This window comes from Hermetia illucens, chromosome 3, assembly GCF_905115235.1.
Source record: "Hermetia illucens chromosome 3, iHerIll2.2.curated.20191125, whole genome shotgun sequence".
NCBI lineage: Eukaryota > Metazoa > Arthropoda > Insecta > Diptera > Stratiomyidae > Hermetia > Hermetia illucens.
This window is the reverse complement of record NC_051851.1, coordinates 160,856,578-160,876,194: the sequence shown is the minus strand read 5'-3', so window position 1 is coordinate 160,876,194 and position 19,617 is coordinate 160,856,578. Positions and strand designations below refer to the sequence as shown.

At 44.1% G+C, this 19,617-nt stretch overlaps 1 protein-coding gene across 2 annotated transcripts in view; it reads left to right on the top strand.

Moving 5' to 3' along the window:
• LOC119650970 (beta-1,4-glucuronyltransferase 1) overlaps window positions 1-19,617 on the top strand; it is a 339,594-nt gene that overhangs the window by 62,048 nt on the left and 257,929 nt on the right. The gene's annotated exons all lie outside the window — the stretch shown is intronic.

Sequence of the window (19,617 nt, the reverse complement as noted above, 5' to 3'; positions counted from 1 at the left end):
ATCTATACTGTAGTCTTATTGGAGACACGAGCAAATATTCAAAATTTATTAGTTTGCGTTTGGGTTCAACGTATGAAGTAATTGGGAGCGTGGGGTTCTTCGGTGGGGAATCCCCGATAGTTTGAATACTTTGATCGGAATTGTTGAATATTTGGGAAGCAGTAGCTATCGACAAGTTGATATCGGTGTTTCTAAGTGAAAGATATGTGGGAAGTTGGTATATATTAGCACTACAGATACCTGGAAAAGTCAGGTTCGTAGAGACGAAATCGGGACCGGGAATGTTGACACTCCGAAATTGCAGAGTCAACATAATTCTGATAAAGCCTCTTTTGAGCTACTGAAAAAACTCTGCGCTTTCCCACTTCTCCTCTTAATGGACCTTGGCAAGTTGAATATTTCATCATCGATTCTTGAAGGTCTAAAATAACTGAAAGGCAGAGAGAGAGGAGGAATAAGTTCAAATTTCACCAATCAACAATTCAAATCAGGGTTCAATATCATAATAAAGGCTGTTGCATTCCTGGACCAAGACCAGTTTGGTTGATTGCTACACCCAGGTTTATACCGAAATTGACATCATATGTGGTCACAGATACATCGCTTCAAAATAACATCTTTTATCATCTAATCTTTCAATATGCAAAGTGAGGGCCTCATTTAAAAGTCATCTGAGTCCATCCCGTCATATGTAGCAAGTCAAATTCGAGCCGTCTCGCCCCTCTCTTCTTGGCTATGCTTGTTTTCGGGAAGAACGGCTTTAGTCAGGCCAGAGAGAACTATCTGATCGTACCTTCGGGGTAATGGTATGGGTCCGTTAGAGGATTTCGAATGGGCCCTCGTAAGGTGGCTATAGCGGTTTCTGGGAGGCGTCGATTTTATTTAGGACGTGCATGCAGGACTCAAGATCCCTGGGTATGTCGGGCACGTTTTTCGCGTGGTTGGTGGCGGTGTTAGCTTGCTCACTGCATCCTTAAGCAAACACAAAAATCCAGTGATATTAAGGTCCGAAATAATGTCGAAAACATGGTCGCTGGGGAGTCTTAGATTCTCCCCGCATATCAGCTCTGTGGGACTTCCAGCAATTTTTGCGATTGTCTTGTGGTCAAGTAAAACGGGTGGCAGAACTTGCGGCCAAGAGGGATCGTCTCATGCCATTATAGCGGCCTTCAGCGTTTTATCTTTCAAGTATCCTATTGAACTGCGGGTGGTATGCGATTATCCGGTGGTGTTTGAAGCCCAGAAGTTTGCACAGCGGAACATGCAAGTCACTTTCGATAGAGAGTCTCAGCACATGATTGTGCAGAAGTGTCTTTCAGAAGTATCACCTCAGAAGGCGGTATGAACCTATCGATGATTGCAAGTTCCACAAAAAGCCTATTAAATCGAGACGTATTGCTTAGTTGCGCTTGATTAACCGAGGAAAGCCGTCTACCTCTTTTCTCATATGTTTCGTAGTCTTACAATTCTCACATGCGATAAATCCTCTCTGGCCCAAGAATTGTTCATGGTTGGCTAGAAGTACTTTGCGGTGACTAACTGATTCGTTGTCCCGATGCCTGGGTGTGCTAGATTGTGAACGGCATGAAATAATTCCTTAAAAAAATTGGGCGGAATGTATGGCCGTGGTCCCTTGCCTGAGGTCTTCCAGTATGTACTGAACGAGTTGAAGATAGGGAACTTTAAAAATGTGTATTTGACGTTGGTGTTGAGGCTCTGAAGAGCTGCTTCCTTTCCAATTGCCGGCAAATGTACGTTGGCGGGGATCTTGACCTCTACAAGACTTGATGTCGGAAGTGAACTGGCTGAGGTGGCGAAGTTGGCGAGTGAACGCTTTATCGCGTTTCTGTTTCAAAGCAAAAGTGGGGGCTTCTGGTTCGTGAACGAGCTGCCTCCATGAGAAAACGGGAAGTTTTTGATTTCAAAACACGCGGCTAATAACTCACGATCGTGAGTGGTGTAGTTCCGTTGAGCGGGGTGCAACTGTTTGGAAAGGATGCTTAACGGTTGCCAGATTTGGTCCACCTTTTGGCACCTACGCGATGTCTGAGTAATTAGCAAATACGGCCAGGAGTGCATCTTGCTGAGGGAATGCCAGAAATTTAGCTTTCACCAGCGCTGCTTCGTAGTCTCAGACGCCTGGACAGTCTTTGGAGGCCACGCAATCAAGTGGGAATCTTTAGACTTCGACCCAGTCAAAAAGGCGTTACGAATCAATTGATCGTGGGTTGGTTTGAGCAAAAAACGACTGTAGAAATTTAGCATGCCCAATAACTTTTTCAGATCTTCTACTGTTTTCGGAAGTTCGAAGCTCGAAATTACTTGTTTTTGCTGTATCAGGTTGGATGCGTTCGGGGGTAAGCAGGTGGTCGAGGAATATCATTTGGGGTCTCATCAGTCTCAAGGATACGTTGAAAAATAAACTCGAGGTGCTCTTAATGTTTGGACTCAGTGGAAGATCTGACCAGAGCATCATTCAAATTGATGAAACAAAAGTGGAGGTTTCGTAGCAAAGAGTGAATGAAGGTGTACGCCCTATTGCACGGCCTAAAAGTCACCCTAGTGAACTTGTGCATATTGTATTTTCGGAGTAACCTTGGAAGCTACACGGTTATTTGATGATATGCCTCAACTAAGTCCAAGGTCGAGAAAATGCGGCAGTTTATGATAGAGTGCGAAAAATCGTGAATGAGTGGGATAAGCATTTAAGCTTCTGTAATTTGCTATTATATTTGGGGGCCATGCGAAATGGCGAATCCAAACAGTAGTTTGAAGGTGTGCAAATACCCTCCTTAAGAAGTTCCGGCGTAACTTCGGGCTTCTGTGGTGGTAATGGACGCACCTTAAAACAGACAAAGGAGCCTGTAGTATTGATGCGGTGCTGAACATCATGCTTAACGGGCTCAGAGAGACAACAATCGGTAGTGATACTTGTGGTATTTTTGAAGAAGTGCGCGAATACGTGGGTCTGCGTCTGCAAATACGATAGAAAAAGTGCAGCGCAGCTGATATCGTTCTAGATGGGGCAAGGGAGATTGGAGGGTCAATGATGGATATGTCGCGCGGATCAACTAGCAATTCATAATGGCACAGCTAATCCGCACTTGAGATAAGAGTGTTGATATTCACGATAATGAAGTGCCAAGAAAACGCTTGTCGAAGCCCCAGATTTATATCTACCTGCCCATAGTCACACTTACGGATCGATGAAGAATTTGTTGCCACAACTTTTAACGATTGCGGTGTTAGGCGGTGATTTCGGGATGCAGGAAGTACCGAAGCAGCGACAATGTAATTGCCCCGGCTCAAGAAGTCGTAAATTGTCAGATAACGTACTGAATTTCGGGTAGCCGTCGCCAGAGCACCCGTCAAGTCGAGCTTTTTTCCAAAGAAAGTGCTGGGGGTGGTAGATTTTGTGACCTATTTATCGAACCTACCATGGTACCAGCATGTTCCGGTGCTTGGCAAGGGTTGTGAAGACCTACTACCCGATTCCCTCTTTTGGGAAACGGATCTAGACCGTGGTCTAGTATCACTTCCCGAACGCAAAATATCAATTGCCCCTGCCAAATTAAAAACGATAGCTGCCATTGTCTGCAGCTGAGCCACCTGGTTTTGAGGCACGGGACACCTCGCCAATCACAGGTCACGCGTGGACTTCGTGAATTTTGTCCAACGGGTCCTAAGACCCTGAATCCGCACATGCCAGGATAGTCTGTGTGCTTTCTGGAAGTCGCTGCATCCACAAACACTGTAGCAACTAGATTCTGACTTTGTCAATTGCTTTATTTCGCGCACATGTTGGCTCGACGCGCGGTCACCTAACGTTTGCTCTGTCAGTAAGTGGCTAAGGTTTCCTGTCCCACTAAATGACATGCGCTTAATGGATTGCTCCTTCAACTTTTTGAAGGAGCAAAACAATTTTGTCGGGTTTCTACACCAAAACGGTGACACCGGTGCTGCCATAGAAGATATTGAGGGACCTGCTTTCGTGTCCGTGGAAATCCTAAGACGAACCGAAGAAATCGGCAAGGACAATCGATACACAAGAGCGAGCAGCTCTTCTTTGAGGAGTTTCAGCGAGGCCAATTCTACGAGCAATTTTACAGCACTTTGGTAACTTTTCTTCAATCGCTTCCGTCCTGGTACGACTCTCTAATATGGTAAGCGTGACGCCAGCAACATTGTTCGTCTTTGCGCGAATCTTGATTTGGTCTTCGGTCACGTTTTTCCTTTCCATCGACTGAGCGACTGAGTTGGATGTTTGTGGTTTAATGAAGACATTAGGTGGGAGTAGACGGGGTCTACTAAACTACAGTTCCCATTTTAATAAAATAGGCATACTGGATAAATAGGGATCCTGAGCTATTCGACGAAACTCGGCGCTCGTATATTTCGCTAAGCTTGCAGAGGCGGTGTTATGATTGATACGAAGCTAAATTTAAGGCACACCTATCGTATATTTGCAACAAGTCAATAAAGCAATTATCACAGTCGATGCATTAGAGACGGGAAGATAGCACAAGATAGTGAACTCAGCATACTGCTTAGATTCACTGAGAGAGGGAAGATCTAAATGGGGACCTAAAAGTCACGAAGACCCTACAAATCTAATTTGAGAGATGGTCAAATGTGAGGCGAAGCAGTTTACAGCTATCTCTGCTATTATTTGAGTTGACGACGAGTAAATGGGAGAAAAATAATGAAAAACAAACGTAGGAATATCACGCGCACCTAGCGGAAGAAAACCCGCGAGCTAAAACTATAAAAAACCAAAAAAAAATTGGTTAGACTGCGCATGTGGAGCGGTATAAGTCGAAATTCGAGTGCTGCGATTGAGAAGGAAGATCCACGATGGATCAGATCCTTAATCGATGTTCCTCCTACCTCAGATGTTCATGAGGCGCGGTCTTTGGGTCCCCATCCTGCCTTGGCATCCTGAAGTCATAAATATTGAGGAGTTTTATAGTTGCACGCGCATGGTGGAGCTGGCGTTTTGCATTTATCGCTAGCTTTGTCTATTAGCTGCGGGCATTTTTACGATAGATGATTTTGAAGTAGCGAAGATGGATTTGGAGCTTTGGATGCATCTAATGACCTCGATTTTGGCATCACCGTCGTCGAAAGCAACGATACCTGGATGTTTACATTATTCAATACTCCCCATGTTCTGCTGCGTGAGATTACAGGTTAAACTGAGAAATTAGGTTTGATTGTTTTTTTCAGCCCAACCCTGCCTGCCTCCTTCTAAATCCAGAGTATTTGGTTAAGGCAAGTGACTTGATGAGAAAGCAAACAAATGCTATCAAGTGTTCGATGTGTTTGAAGCAAACTACCATGGTTCATTGCATTCCTCTGCCTTCGGAAAGGTCCCAGATTTCAAGGATTCTTTAATAAGCGGTATCAATAGCAGCTGGAATAATTTTGTGGTGAGACAATTGAGCGCCCCGTTTTTACGGTGTTTCATCGCGTTGACAGTTGTAACGATTTAATTACTGTTTAAAGGACCAATCTGGTATTGAGCTTTTATAGGGACTTACCATACACTGGAGGTGAAACCATGCTGGGTATTGAAATACTTCTCCCACTCTTTCAATTACTCATAATCTTGGATGAAAGCCTACCGTTCGCATTCTACGCCAGAAAATGAAGAACTTTTAGTTACGGTAGGGATATTAAAATTGTTGTTCCGGTAACTTCACTGGCCGCCTGACGCAATCCACTATACTCCTTTTCTCTCACTTTACGACGGAATCGAAACCCTCGTCTCCATTCGCAGCGATCGTTAGGGGTTTCAGACCCTTCTGTTTTCCGCAGTCACATCAGGTCCTTTTCCACCCCTTTAGGATGTGACTACTTTTATTTATGCCAATGATGAAAGCACTTCCGATGATTGCCCAGTGCTCATTAATATTCTCTAGGGATTGCTCAAGGACCTTGAGATTCGCCCAGCAAAGATTTCCGAAATGTAAGTTATCATTAACTGTTACTCTTCTTCAACGTCGATGTCATCGTCTGAAACCGGTGTTCATATCATGGCAATGTGCATTGGGGAAACTGTTGGCATTCATTTTGCATCAAATCCAACTACAAGACTTGTCAAAAATCAAAATCGCAGTACTTTAGGGGAGACAAAGAGAGAGATGTGCACCGCAGAGTCTCATTGTCTTACTTTGGTTCAGAACGGAATGTCCGACCGATATTACTGAAATTCTCGATAAAAACATGAATTCAGGCATTTGGAGCAAGGAACGTCACCTTACATTTAGCCCCTGTAGCGTCTCCAATAACGAAATCCTCTCAAGTCCGATGGTTGCTACCTAACTTGAATCAGTGAAAGCCTTTTCTAGAGGGAACACTTCTTAATTTGCAATGTTTTATATGCTTTGGGGTGGTGTATTGCCCATATTCCCAAATCACTGATATCAACGAGTTACCCTTTTAATCAGGAGCCTGCTTTTTTATTTAAAAAAAGTGGAACTACTGTGGTACCGCAAAATGAGTCTTGGCTTTTTGTTGCGGGGGACCTTTCTATCTTTTTGGCTCTCGTAGGAGGGTTAGGGAAAAATTTTTGTAAACTTGCCCAGCCACTGGTATACCTCCTTAGAAACCTAAATTCATATATTCGTAAGTGTTCATTCATTAGACGAAGTGCATGATTCAACAACACGGTTAATTTCCCTTAGAGAAATCCGTTTGTCTGTCTGTCTGAGCATGCCGCGAGGTGCGTCGATTTTTAAAGAAAGGGCAGTCGAACTGGGGATGTAATAAAGCGTGTCCTGTTCGAAGCATTTAAGGAGTTGGAGTGCTACTCACAATTATCGAGAATACTTTTCGGGAAGGAAACGTAATTCCTACATTGACCCAATTTGGACGACACTGCCATTGGGAAAGTAGCTTGAATTTTTGTTTTCAATTCTTGTTTATTCAATTCTACCAATCGACTGTGAGTCAAAGGCACATTACCTTAAATAGATACTCTCGGGGACTTGGGCTGATACAGGACAGACGATGTGCCCAGAAAATACATTCATAAGGCAAGGTTACCACAAGGCTCGATTCTAGTTTCTTATTTCAGAATGTAATGTCTAGCGGAGTTGCTTACCATTTCTGAAGAGGCCACTATTATTGACGTTGTAACTGTTTTGACTGCAATTGTTACAGTGAAGGACTCGGAGAATCATTAATATATGCAATGATAAAGCTTTAGCTGGAAAGTATTATTGCGACTTTGGCAGTAAAAAAGACAAATTGGCCATTACTACGAACTACAGGAAGACGAACACTGTCAAAATGGAAGTCGGTGGGCATGCCATCATCTTCACGCTTGGTCTGGAATATTTGGCAACAATTATGGAGACTAAGCTTCAAGGGATACCGCAAAAAATTCCGGTCAAAATGTGGCCACTACAACCACAGCACTTGCCACAGTATTACCGAATGTTGGTTGGAAGTACAGCTGGAGTTCATTAATAGCTGAAGTGTGAACGGAGACGTTGATAAATTCAAAAGGAGATTAATTCGGCTTACCACTTAACGGCTTTGACAGTTGGCAGCACATTTCGGCAAAATCACAAGAGGTAGTACCGTTTATACCACGTATCATTTTAATTGACATATTTTCATCACGGTTGCGTCCTTTTATCTTAGAAATGATGAAGGAGGGGGTCTGACTGTTTTCCGAATTTTTCCAGCGTATGTTCGCGACGTAAACCTCTCCGAATTGTTTTTAGATTCAAAATGGAAAGTACTTTCCTCCCCAAATCCTTAACTTCTACAACGAAAACATTTCTTTTGGTAATCTGAGACTATATGAGGAAAACTCGTTGACGCTTTCCGTTTTTCGCCTGATATGTTTGATGCATGCTGGTTTTCCTCACTCGGCTTTTTGGTTCACAGCAAAAATTATACTGTTTTCCTTCGTGACTATGGATTTAAAGAACCAGTTTCTTTGTTAATCCATTTCTATTCTTGTATATTAGGCACGATGACGAAGTTGTTTGAGTTTAACCCTCTAGATTTTCTATCAGAATTGGCAGGGCTCAAATCTTGGTTGCGTCAAGGATATATTATGTTCAGTCTCTGTGCTTGTCTTAGTGTTGTTGGCTTGTCAGCATTAAGTTGGATGATAATGAAACTAAAGCAGAATCTCATGGTAAATGAGAAAAATACATAACAATAAGTAGGAGACTTTGTAGACGACCTAGACCCCATAAACAAGTGAAGAAAGGACAGAAATTCTTGGATAGAAAAGTAAGAACATTTTAAGCAAAAAATCATCAGTTTGACTTTCATTCAAAATTATTTGCCGAACTATGCATGGTCCAATATCATTTGCCGCATGCCCTTTTCAAGAATCCCGAGAAGAACCAACGCAAAAATGCCTTGTTCTTCGCTGCTATATGTCCCCGATTTAATAACTTAGAAGGTCCTTAGGAAAGTTTCCTCTCAAGTAGAGCTTTTCTAAGAAGGAACTCATTTGGGACATTCCTGCGTTGATATCAAATTCCTTTAACCCCCTCTACATGTGAAATTTATTCAACCATCAAATCGCATTGTATTTCTTTGAGTACTAATGTGACATGAAAATGAAATTTTAATCTCTTTCTCTCTGAGCAACCACCGATTCTCGACCACCCTCAATGTCGTTCAGAACAAGCTGAGTCATCAATTAAAGAGCAGTACACTCTGAACCCTAGGGCCACTGAAGAATTTCAAGTTAACACAAGAAACATGGACATAAGGACATGATACATGCTCAACATGTTCACCCAGATAGAAGGGTTCTCAGCATTTAAAGTGGTTCGCTGCCATGGTAAAAATGGGATCATATAGGAGTTGTATGCATGGAACGACAGACGGGCTGAAATACGTAACATACATATGTAAGAATAGGAGCAGCTGGATGGCGATGGTTGAATGAATAGCATTAAGATCTGAATAATATGCAAAATTCTGAAACCCTTTTGTTTTCCGGTCGCAAATTCTTTTTCTTCTCTTCCATTTTCGAAAGCTCATCAGAGCACTGTGCCAAATCAACGTGACTCGACATCACACCGGTTGGTTTGTGAGTCAATGTTGATCCTAACACTGATATTAAGTTCCCTGAACAAGGGCTCTGGCTATGTACATGCTTACGTATAAGTCCCTTAGAAGACGTCGTTTTGCAGGGAAGACGTGCCAGTAAATTTGCAATGGTACATGACATATTAGTCGGTTATGTGCTAGAGCAGATGGCTCCGGGAGAAAAACATGATGTCGGGACAACACTTTGTATTATGTACATGCATTTAAAGTCCGTTGAATTGTAATTAATCGTGATGGGATGGTTATACCAACAAGGAGTGTATAACAAGATTGTCTGAGGAAGAGAGGGAGAGGGGGAGAGCAGTCAATAGAAATTACAACCACCAAGTCCATGGTTGATTTTTTGTCCCCCAATGATCTTTGGGGTCTCAGTATTTATCGTTCAGTTTTCTTTTCCCACGACTCAGTGAATATTGTGGCTTCACATTTCGTCCCCCACTATCTCTCCACCCATTCTCAAAAACCAACGTGATCCTGAGCGATGTTTGCAAATAAATCGTTTTATTCCTTTTAAATGAGCTTAAATTGTTAGCTTCGCATTTGAGATCTAGTAGGATCCTGGAGCCACTAGCCTTCACAATTTCCGAGACAATAGGCTTACCCTAGATGTTGGGCCTAAATCCAGAACTGTTTCTTTTCCAATGATCGTCAAAGCCTATGTAATCTCCATTTTCTAGAGGGGGGATGTCTTTGACACCCTCTTTCCAGAACTCGTGGACCTCCATTGCTGAAACTATTATTGACAATTTACTGTCAAGTTATAGATGCAGCCTTATGCGGGCTTTTGAAGCGCTAACCTGTTTTTGTTGGCATAGAAGAAGATACCGGACCGCCTAGCTACTGAATTCTACTGAAGTAGAACTTCGGGACTTTCCAGCACCCTTGCTATCTATTTCATTGTTCAATCGATCGCAACTCGGGCGTAGCTTTTTCTCTATTTGCAAGGATATGCTGGTAACATGTAAGCTTTGAAAATAAGTGTGGATTTGACTGGGTTTTGGGGGTTCTCATTTGGTAAACTTTTAATATTTTCGTCAACTGATGATGCTTGAAATAATCATTGGACGGGCAGCATGATCGGTGATTCTTGTGATATGGATTTCTGTCAGTCTTCCATACACCAAGGAATCATCAACGGCGCAACAACCGGTATCCGGTCTAGGTCTGCCTTAGTAAGGAACTCCAGACATCCCGGTTTTGCACCGAGGTCCACCAATTCGATATCCCAAAAAAGCTGTCTGGCGTCCTGACTTATGCCATCCTACATCTGGGGGTCTATCTCGAAAATCTATTTCATGTCTTAAGTTGTGTCTTCGTGATCTTCGTCGTTGCCGTTTTGGCTTATGTCTGAATCTTGATTTCCTTCGTTCTTCGATGACTGGAGCAAGAAGACTACCTAAAGGGGGAGCGGACGGAGCTTCCAGACGGCACGGAAAGTGATCTGCGAGTTAGGTACGAGGTAGCTAGCATGCGTGGGCAAAAATAATATTTGGAGTGGATTTGTGCATGTTCTGGATGTATCGATGTGTCGATGGCACAGACTTCTTATGTATGCGATTAAAGAACGGCGTACATGTGCGATGCTTTTCTTCCACTATACAAGTTCAAACAATGCGTTGCTAACTGAACCTCTTGTATGCAGTCTTCTTGGTCTGGAGTGTGGCACAGAAGTAGCTCTGACTCCCATTCTGGAACATAATTCCATGTGCAACTCAATCTGATTCAGATATTTCCGTGACTAGCTGGTTAATTCATGCCTGGCTGCTGTCATGTCGCGGGTAGTACCACGGGGAGACAACATTTGACAAGTATCATATATCCGTAATACTGGACGAAACTGCTAGTTGCTGTTGCTATTTAAAAAGTATCACTTTTAAAAAAAAAAGTAATTCGTCGCCTGAAAGGTCTGATTATCCCATTTCTAGGTTCGTATATGTACGTAGAGAACATAGTAGATGAGTAAGCAAGATCTGTATTGAAGAGGGAGAATAGACATCGACCGAGAATGGAGTCCTGGGAGACCCTCGTTGATGGAAAGAAGGGAAGTTGAGACGCAACGGTTGAAGGAGGAAGGTCGTTACTCGGCCATTTAAGTAAGATCTCAACCAGGAAAGAATACATTGCGGGAAGCCACACGAGCAGAATTTCTTGAGTACTAGAGTGTGGTCTATAGAATCAAAAGTTTTGGAGAAGTCAGCGTAGGTTGGTACACTCCGGTAAATATTCAACTAATAAATATTCCTACTTAAGATTTTTGTGAACAGGTATAAAGCTTTCAAGTTGGCTTGATCAACTATACTTCCTGCGCATCGAAATCCCGCGAACAAAGCGTTCCATATTTGCAAGGTCACGGTCCAATGGAGGATGCGGCAGATTTCCATGTTTGCAAGGTCACGGCCCAATCAACTGAAGAAGGAAGCTTATTTAGGGCTGGGAAATTAATATGAAAATGGACTATCAGAGTGGGACTGGTAAGCATCAATTTCAAGATAAGCCGAATTTCTGGGCGAAAAAGAATCAATCGTATGGAAAATTGGTAAAAGCCAAACAAGATGTATTGGAAGTCATATTGTAGGGCGGAGCAGGAATTTTTAAACGTTCTCAGAGCTAGAACGCGGGAATGAGATGTGTAGGAAACACTGGTTAATTGAGGATGATCATTCAGTTGAAGGGAAAAATTGAAGTCCCACCGAGGATGACAGCTTGGCCCCAAATTGATACAGGAAATAATGGGCGAGACGAAATTCGCAAGTGAAATACGAACAGTGATTGACTTATATGGGGAATGCTTAAGAAAATAATAGGGAAAACAGGCAATTAAAACTCCTCCTCGTATGAGTTTACCAAAAATTTGTAAATCATGATCGCAGGCGAAAATTTCATTTCAAATTCCTTCAACATGTGCTTGCTGAACTCTTTGCTAGTTATTTTGGGAAGGCGGCCCAAGTGTTTTGGTACTTAAATTGGATGCATTTAAACCTTTATTAGAATAGGCTTCACAATACAGAACAGAACCGCAACGAATGATAAATATGTATGACTGCAAGATTTGTGGCCCAAGTAAAGGAGCATCTCAATTGTATAGTGCTATTCACCAACGGAGATTTCCGACATAGTCAAAAAGGATGCTTTCTATGAGCAGTTACACGAATTTCAAGGGAACTTCCTCAAGGCGGCATTGTGATCCTAATCCGACCTTGCTCGGACATGTGGGGAAGCAAGGCCTTGGCGATTGTAATGATAATGGTGGGAAGTTTGCGGATTTTTGCAACTTCTACCGGCTCGTCATTGGTGGTTCGAGCACAGAACCTGCCGTAAGGTCACTTGGGATTCAAATGACCGACACCTTACTAGCAATCAGACCAACCACTTCGCGATCAGCAGTAGATTTAGGAGTTGTCTCCTGGATGTGTGTGATAAGAGAGGCGCTGACATTGGCCTTGAAAGATATCACCATCTGATGGTCATCGCGTATCTTCGCTTGCGTGTTGCGTCATCCACTTTTCGCTGGGTTTGAGCGGTATGACCCCCCAAGTTCAATATGAACCACTTGTATGATTGCCTTCTTGTTCGACATTGATCGGACCGCAGATATATTGAGTAAACCGACTCGAACTTCGATACCAAGCGAAATTTCTAGGTTCAGCGTAGTGTGCGCCGTGACACAGAGAGTGGAAGAAGCGGATGATCGTTGATATTTCAAAGAGGGGTACCCTTTTTGAGTGTGATAATTCGAGGTCGTGGTCAAAGGGTAGTATAGGTCCCGGGGCGAAACGTGGATTGGTACCCACGATGGAGCATAAAACCTGGGAAATGCCTGCTGAACCAACACCAACAGCTCTACTACCAAACCCTATCTCCACCTCCACGTGGTGACCGCTGGGAGCTCTTTCTTGACGAAAAGCTGCAGACGGAGAGGGATGAAGGCGAGTCTCCCGCGCCTAAAAACGGGACAAATTGTACCGACTGGTCCTCCAGGTTGGGGGTTGGGTAGGGCTGACAACCCTACACGGAAAACACCCGTTACGAAGCCACAACAGGAGCCTCGGATAGGATGGATATTAAAACGACGGACCCGGCAACGACAAAGGAACAACGATTTGCGCATTTTCTCATGGAACGTGCGCTCCCTGTACAGAGATGAAGCTGATAAGCAGCTAGCCGATACCCTGTCCCAATATAGGGCTGATGTAACAGCGTTGCAAGAGATGCGATGGACAGGGACCGGTTTCCTGGAGAAGAGCCACTACACCATATATTATAGCGGCCATCCAGTAAACCATGTGCTCGGAGTAGGTTTCTTAGTCAGCCAAAAAATGAAACCTGCTGTTATCGGCTTTGAAAGTATAAGCGAACGGCTATGCACTCTGCGCTTGCGAGGCAAGTTTAGAAATATAAGCCTCATAAACGTTCACGCCCCTACAGAGGAGACTGCAGAGTCGGAGAAGGATACCTTCTACGAGGCAGTAGAAAGAACCCTCGAAGCCTGTCCCAGATATGATATCAAAATCATACTTGGGGATTTTAACAGCCAAGTAGGGAAGGAGCCCGTATTCAGGCGATACGTTGGCTCCCATAGCTTACACGAAAAAACAAATGATAACGGACTGCGGACTATTCAATTAGCAGGGTCACACGAAATGGTTGTTGGAAGTACCTGGTTTGCGCGGAAAGCGGTCCACAAACATACGTGGGCCTCTCCAGACGGGACCACTTTCAACCAAATTGACCACGTGTTGATCGAACGCCGCCACCTCTCAGCCTTGATGAATGTCAGAACATATAGGGGGGCCAATATAGACTCGGATCACTATCTCGTTGGCATGGTGCTCCGAGCTCGAATAACAATACCACCTAGAATCCCCTCTGACAATCAGGTGAGAGTGAACACTGAAGCCATCCACAACACAACCCTCCGCGACACCTATAAGAGGGAAATGGATGCCGCAATAACCGCAGTCAACAGAGGACCTGGAGATGAAGCATCAACTAATGATCTTCACAACCACCTGAAGAACGTTATCATGGATACGGCCACAAATATACTTGGCCCCAGCCGCAAAAGGAGTCGGAACGGCTGGTTTGACGATGAATGTAAGCTAGCAACGGAACGGAAGAATGCCGCATACCGAGTAATGTTGCATTCTCAAAGAACGCCGGCACGCGCGGAGACTTATCACGAACTCCGTCGAGCGGAGAAGCGACTTCACAGACGGAAAAAGGAAGCCTGGGAGAACCAACAAGTCTGTGAACTAGAAAAGTACAGGGAGCAACCGCACCAGGCGCGGAAGTTTTACCAACAAGTCAGCAGGATGAAGCCTTATACACCTCGATGCTCATCCTGCCGAGACAAAGAGGGAAATCTGATTTCCGACAGAATGGGCATATTAGAGCGATGGGTTGAGTACTTTGATGAGTTACTGAACAACCAGAACATCGGCGAGTTGGAGGTCCCGCCAACTGAAGACGACGGACAAATACTGCCACCACCAAGTTTAGGAGAAACAGTCCGTGCAATTCATCGGCTAAAAAATCATAAGTCGCCAGGAGCCGATGGAATTACAGCCGTATTGGTTAAATATGGAGGCGACCAGTTACACCAAGTGGTTCATCAACTTGTGCTCAAGGTATGGGACAGCGAATCAATGCCTGACGATTGGCAGCGAGGCATAATCTGTCTCATACATAAAAAGGGAGATATCACACAGTGCAGCAATTATAGAGGTATCACGTTGCTGAGTACCATCTATAAGATATTCTCCACTATCTTGCTAGGCCGGATAGCCCCATACGCCCAGAACATCATTGGCCCATACCAAAGAGGCTTCACTCCAGGCAAATCAGCAACAGATCAGATTTTCTCTCTGCGGCAGGCGATGGAAAAACTGTTGGAATATGGACAACAGTTGCACCATCTGTTCATCGACTTTAAAGCCGCCTATGATAGCATAGCCAGGGTAAAACTGTACACGGCCATGAGGGAATTCGGTATCCCGACGAAATTAATAAGACTGACTAGGCTGACCCTGACCAATGTGCGAGGCCAGATAAAAGCAGCAGGATCACTCTCAAGACCATTTGACATCAACAACGGTCTACGACAAGGGGATGCGCTATCATGCGTCCTCTTTAACCTGGCCCTCGAGAAGGTGATCCGTGATGCTGAGGTGAATGCAAGAGGTACGATCCTCTTCAAGTCCACCCAACTACTGGCCTATGCTGACGATATCGACATCATGGGAAGAACCACCCGAGACGTTCAAACTGCCTTCATCCAGATCGAGCAGGCGGCGCGAGATCTTGGGCTGCACATCAATGAAGGCAAGACAAAATACATGGTGGCAACGTCAGCACCGAAGACGAATCAACCAACAACATCAAACCGCACTGGTCAAACACAAGCACGAACAAGAATAAGGATAGGGGAATACAACTTTGAGACCGTTGACAATTTCTCCTATCTAGGGTCGAAAATCACAACCGATAACAACTACGATGATGAAATCCGCGCACGGTTGTTGTCAGCCAACAGAGCCTACTTCAGCTTACAAAGACTTTTCCGCTCGAAACGTCTCACCATAGGGTCAAAGCTCTTACTGTACAAGACTATGATCTTGCCAGTCCTCATGTATTCCTCGGAAACTTGGGTTGTTAGCAAGAAAAATTGCGAACTCTAGGCCGCGTTCGAGAGAAGAATCCTCCGAAGAATTTTTGGCCCCCTACATGAGGATGGACGATTCCGTAGCCTACACAATGACGAAATCTATGAGCGATACCATGACCGTCCGGTTGTGGATAAAATCCGGCTCAATAGGTTACGGTGGGCGGGTCACTTAATCCGTATGGATGAAGATGATCCCACCCGGAAAGTCTATAAGGGCAATATCTATGGTAGGAAAAGAAGACGAGGCAGACCCTGCCTAAGATGGAGCGATGGCGTGGGCCAGGACGCCAGACAGCTTTTAGGGATATCGAATTGGTGGACCTCGGCGCAAAACCGGGATGTCTGGAGTTCCTTATTAAGGCAGGCCTAGACCGGATACCGGTTGTTGCGCCGTTGATGATGATGATAATTCGAGGGGTTTTTGAGTGCTCCCTGCCATTGCATAGATAATAGTTGAACTAATCCTGGAATGCATAAAAGAACATCTCGAAAGCTTTATCCACAGATAGCAGGTTGGTTTTCGTTCGAGATTTTCCTGGATTAACTGTGTGTGTGTGTGTTTGAGGTGGCGGAGAGGCAAAGCGTCTGAGCACTCAGACCTTAGTGGTCCATTGTACTCGATTCCCCTGTCTAACGTAATATTCAGGATTCATTTATGTATTGCAGGATTTCCGTTAGTGGATGTGATGCTACCCGCTGCAGTTGGAGCACATCAGCTCCAAAAATCTCATGTCTGATGCGTCCATAAGTCGGGCATTCAGGATGGGCACGAATCATCTTGGATAATTCTTATTCGGAAGATACGCCCACACAATACTTCTGAAAGTCTTCCTGCTTTTCAACTGGATAAGCTTTTCAGTATGTTTGCTAGGTTCTGACAGGAAAAGTTTGGTGTGTCTAGCAGCATGAAGGCTTGGCTACCTGTCATGATTTGCAGCTTGTTCCCAGTTTTTGATAGCAGCATCAGTCAACGCTACTGACAACCAAATTGCTGGTTCTGGTTCGGAAATGGGGGAAATTGAACCCTCTTTTGCTACGCCATCCGAGATTTCATTTCCTTCTACACCACAATGTCTAGATACCCAGAGTAATTCCACCGTATTGAATCTAGAAACAGAGATCAATTGGCGTAATCAATGGCGCAACAATCCATATTGATTCAGGCCCTTCAAGTGTGTTAAGAGCACTTCATTCAAGGCCGTAACGGTACACTACAGTAGAAGACAATGTGGTTAGCATTGCCCGAGATTACTCTGATATGACTCAGGTACTCATTCATAGCTGTGTCGACTGGTATCCGACATCCTGTCACGATAACAAATCAAACCGCCACCAGTGAGATTTGAACCACGACCTTCTACTATGACAGCCCAGCGTTCTAATCACTTGACCCATCCGAACATCGGTTTCTACATTTCTGAACGATTTTTGAAGTGATCAAATTATTACTTAACGCCCTCACTGCAGCTTGACTATCGCTACAGATTGCGATGCGCCTGCCCTTCAATTGCTCGTCAATCATCCAGGTTACCGCCCTTAGGATCGCGTACACTTCAGTCTGTTCCAAAGGACAAACCCCCTTCTTCAGAACCCTGTTATGCTTTTGAGCCACTGGTGTAGAAGATGTCAATATATCCTGGTTCGTCCCAGTTTTCTCTTCGTTTCAAGATAACATAATATATTCTAACAAACAGATGTATAAGGATTGAGAAGCAGAAGGCATTGCGAAAACTAGATTCAGTTCTTTCAATGACTCTTCCAATGCTCTGCGCCCCTCAATTCTATTGTTTTCCCATAGATCTAATTGAATTAGTTTATGAGCTGGTCTCATAGTAGAGCTCTGAATAAACAAATCCAAAGGCTGCAAATTGAGTAATGCATTCAGGGCTGCGCCGGATGTGGTGCTCATCACCGGTAATATCCAGACACACAGTTCTTTGCAGTGCCGCTAGTTTACAGCGAAAACTCTTGTGTTTCACCTTAACCCACCACACTACGGATGCATAAGCAAACATCGGCCTAATGATAGCAACATATATTCACATTACTACTTGAGGCCTAAGTTCTTATGTCGAGGCAAAGGTCCGCTTACACAGCCCATAAGCTGTGAGAGTTTTCTTCATCTTTATCTCTACATGTTTGTTCCAAAGAAGTTTCTTATCTAGAATAACTTTCAGATATTTCACTTCTTCGGAGAATTGAAGGGTTGTGAACGTACGTTGTGTATTTCTACACACTATTCCTAGATCTCGACCAACAGCCAGCACAGCCACATCCGCGTAAGCTTGAACTTGTTTTGTCAGATTTTGCAGTGCGCATAGCAGTGAGTTGATCAGCATACTCCACAGAAGTGGCGATAGCACACCTCCTTGAGGACAGCCTTTCGTCGCTTTCGTTGTTAAGTAGCGATCCACACCCACTTCAGCGCATAGCAATCTCTGCGTTAGCATAGCGTGGATCCACTTTATTAGTTTCATCAACACCCTGCTCTCTGGCGGCATCATAGAGCTTTTGGAAAGTCACACGGTCAAAAGTCCCTTCAACGTCCGCGGACATCTCCAACGCGTACTCGCCTTTCAGAATTGTGCCCTCTGTCTTTGAAACTAAAGAATAAAGAGCAGACTCACAGGACTTTCCACGTTGGTAAGCATGTTGGTTTTCATTTAGGGTGTGCGACCTTAGCGCCTTCCCGCGAATGTGACGTTCAACCAGTCTCTGAAGTTCTTTGGATTTGAATAGTCATCTCTCCCAGGCTTAGGTATGAAGACTACCTTAACCTCCTGCCAAGAGGAAGGCACGTAGCCCAGAGCACCAGATCCTCGAAAAATATTTTTTCGAGGTTGCTCTAAGTGCTCTATACCCTCCTTTAGCATCGCTGGGTAAACGCCATCCATGCCAGGTGCTTTGAATTTTTCAAATGATAGTATAGCAGTTTTCGTTGGTAAGAACTGCGCTCGCAGCATCCCAATTCCCCTTGCAATACCTTCGTGTTGAAGGGTTTTCAGGAATCGCCAATTCACTTTTTCCCACTTGTGAGACCTCCCCGGGTGGTGTACTTCCAAGAGAGCCTATATAGACTCATTTCTGGAGTTCGTGCAAGTACCACCCGGTTTTCTAGGAGAGTCCAACTTGGCCGACTCATCCTTATTAAGGACTCTGCACATCCTGGAAGTCTCCCTTTCACCTTCTAGTTCCTCACAGTATGCTCTAAAGAGTCTCGTTTCGAACGTTTTACGAGCCTCTTATATTCACGCTGTGAGTTCCGGAAGTTTAACCAGTTTTCATCTTTATTGTTTTTGCAAGAACGATTTAGATGTCGTCTGATTGATTTACTGAGTACTTGCAATTCTCGGTTATACCATGAACCGTTTTACCACGTTGGTCTCAGGGGAATAAGACAAGCCTGTTCAGAGCACTCTAAAAGTGTCTGATTCAGAGTTTTCAATTGATCTTCTATCGCCACAATAGTCCTTAGTCGCCTAGGGAGGTCAACTTCATTGAACTTCGTCCAATCCGGTTTCTGCGGATTCCATTTTTGTATTACAGGCTGTTCGCCTGCAATAGTTAGATTAAATTTAAAGTAACGGTGATCTGAGAGCGAGACTTCATCTAGCACTCGCCAGTTTCTAATCAACTCTAACAATTTTGAAGTGCCGATTGTTAGGTCAATTACTTCACTTCTTCTTGGCCCCATGAACGTAGCGGCGCACCTTACATTCGCGGTCATCAGGCTAGCTGAAGTGATAAAATCAAACAGCTTCTCTCCTCTAGGATTACATTTGCTCCTGTCACAAAAAATATGCTCAGCGTTCGCATCACAACTTATTAAAAACTCAAGACCACTTGATTCTGCAAGCACTACCAGA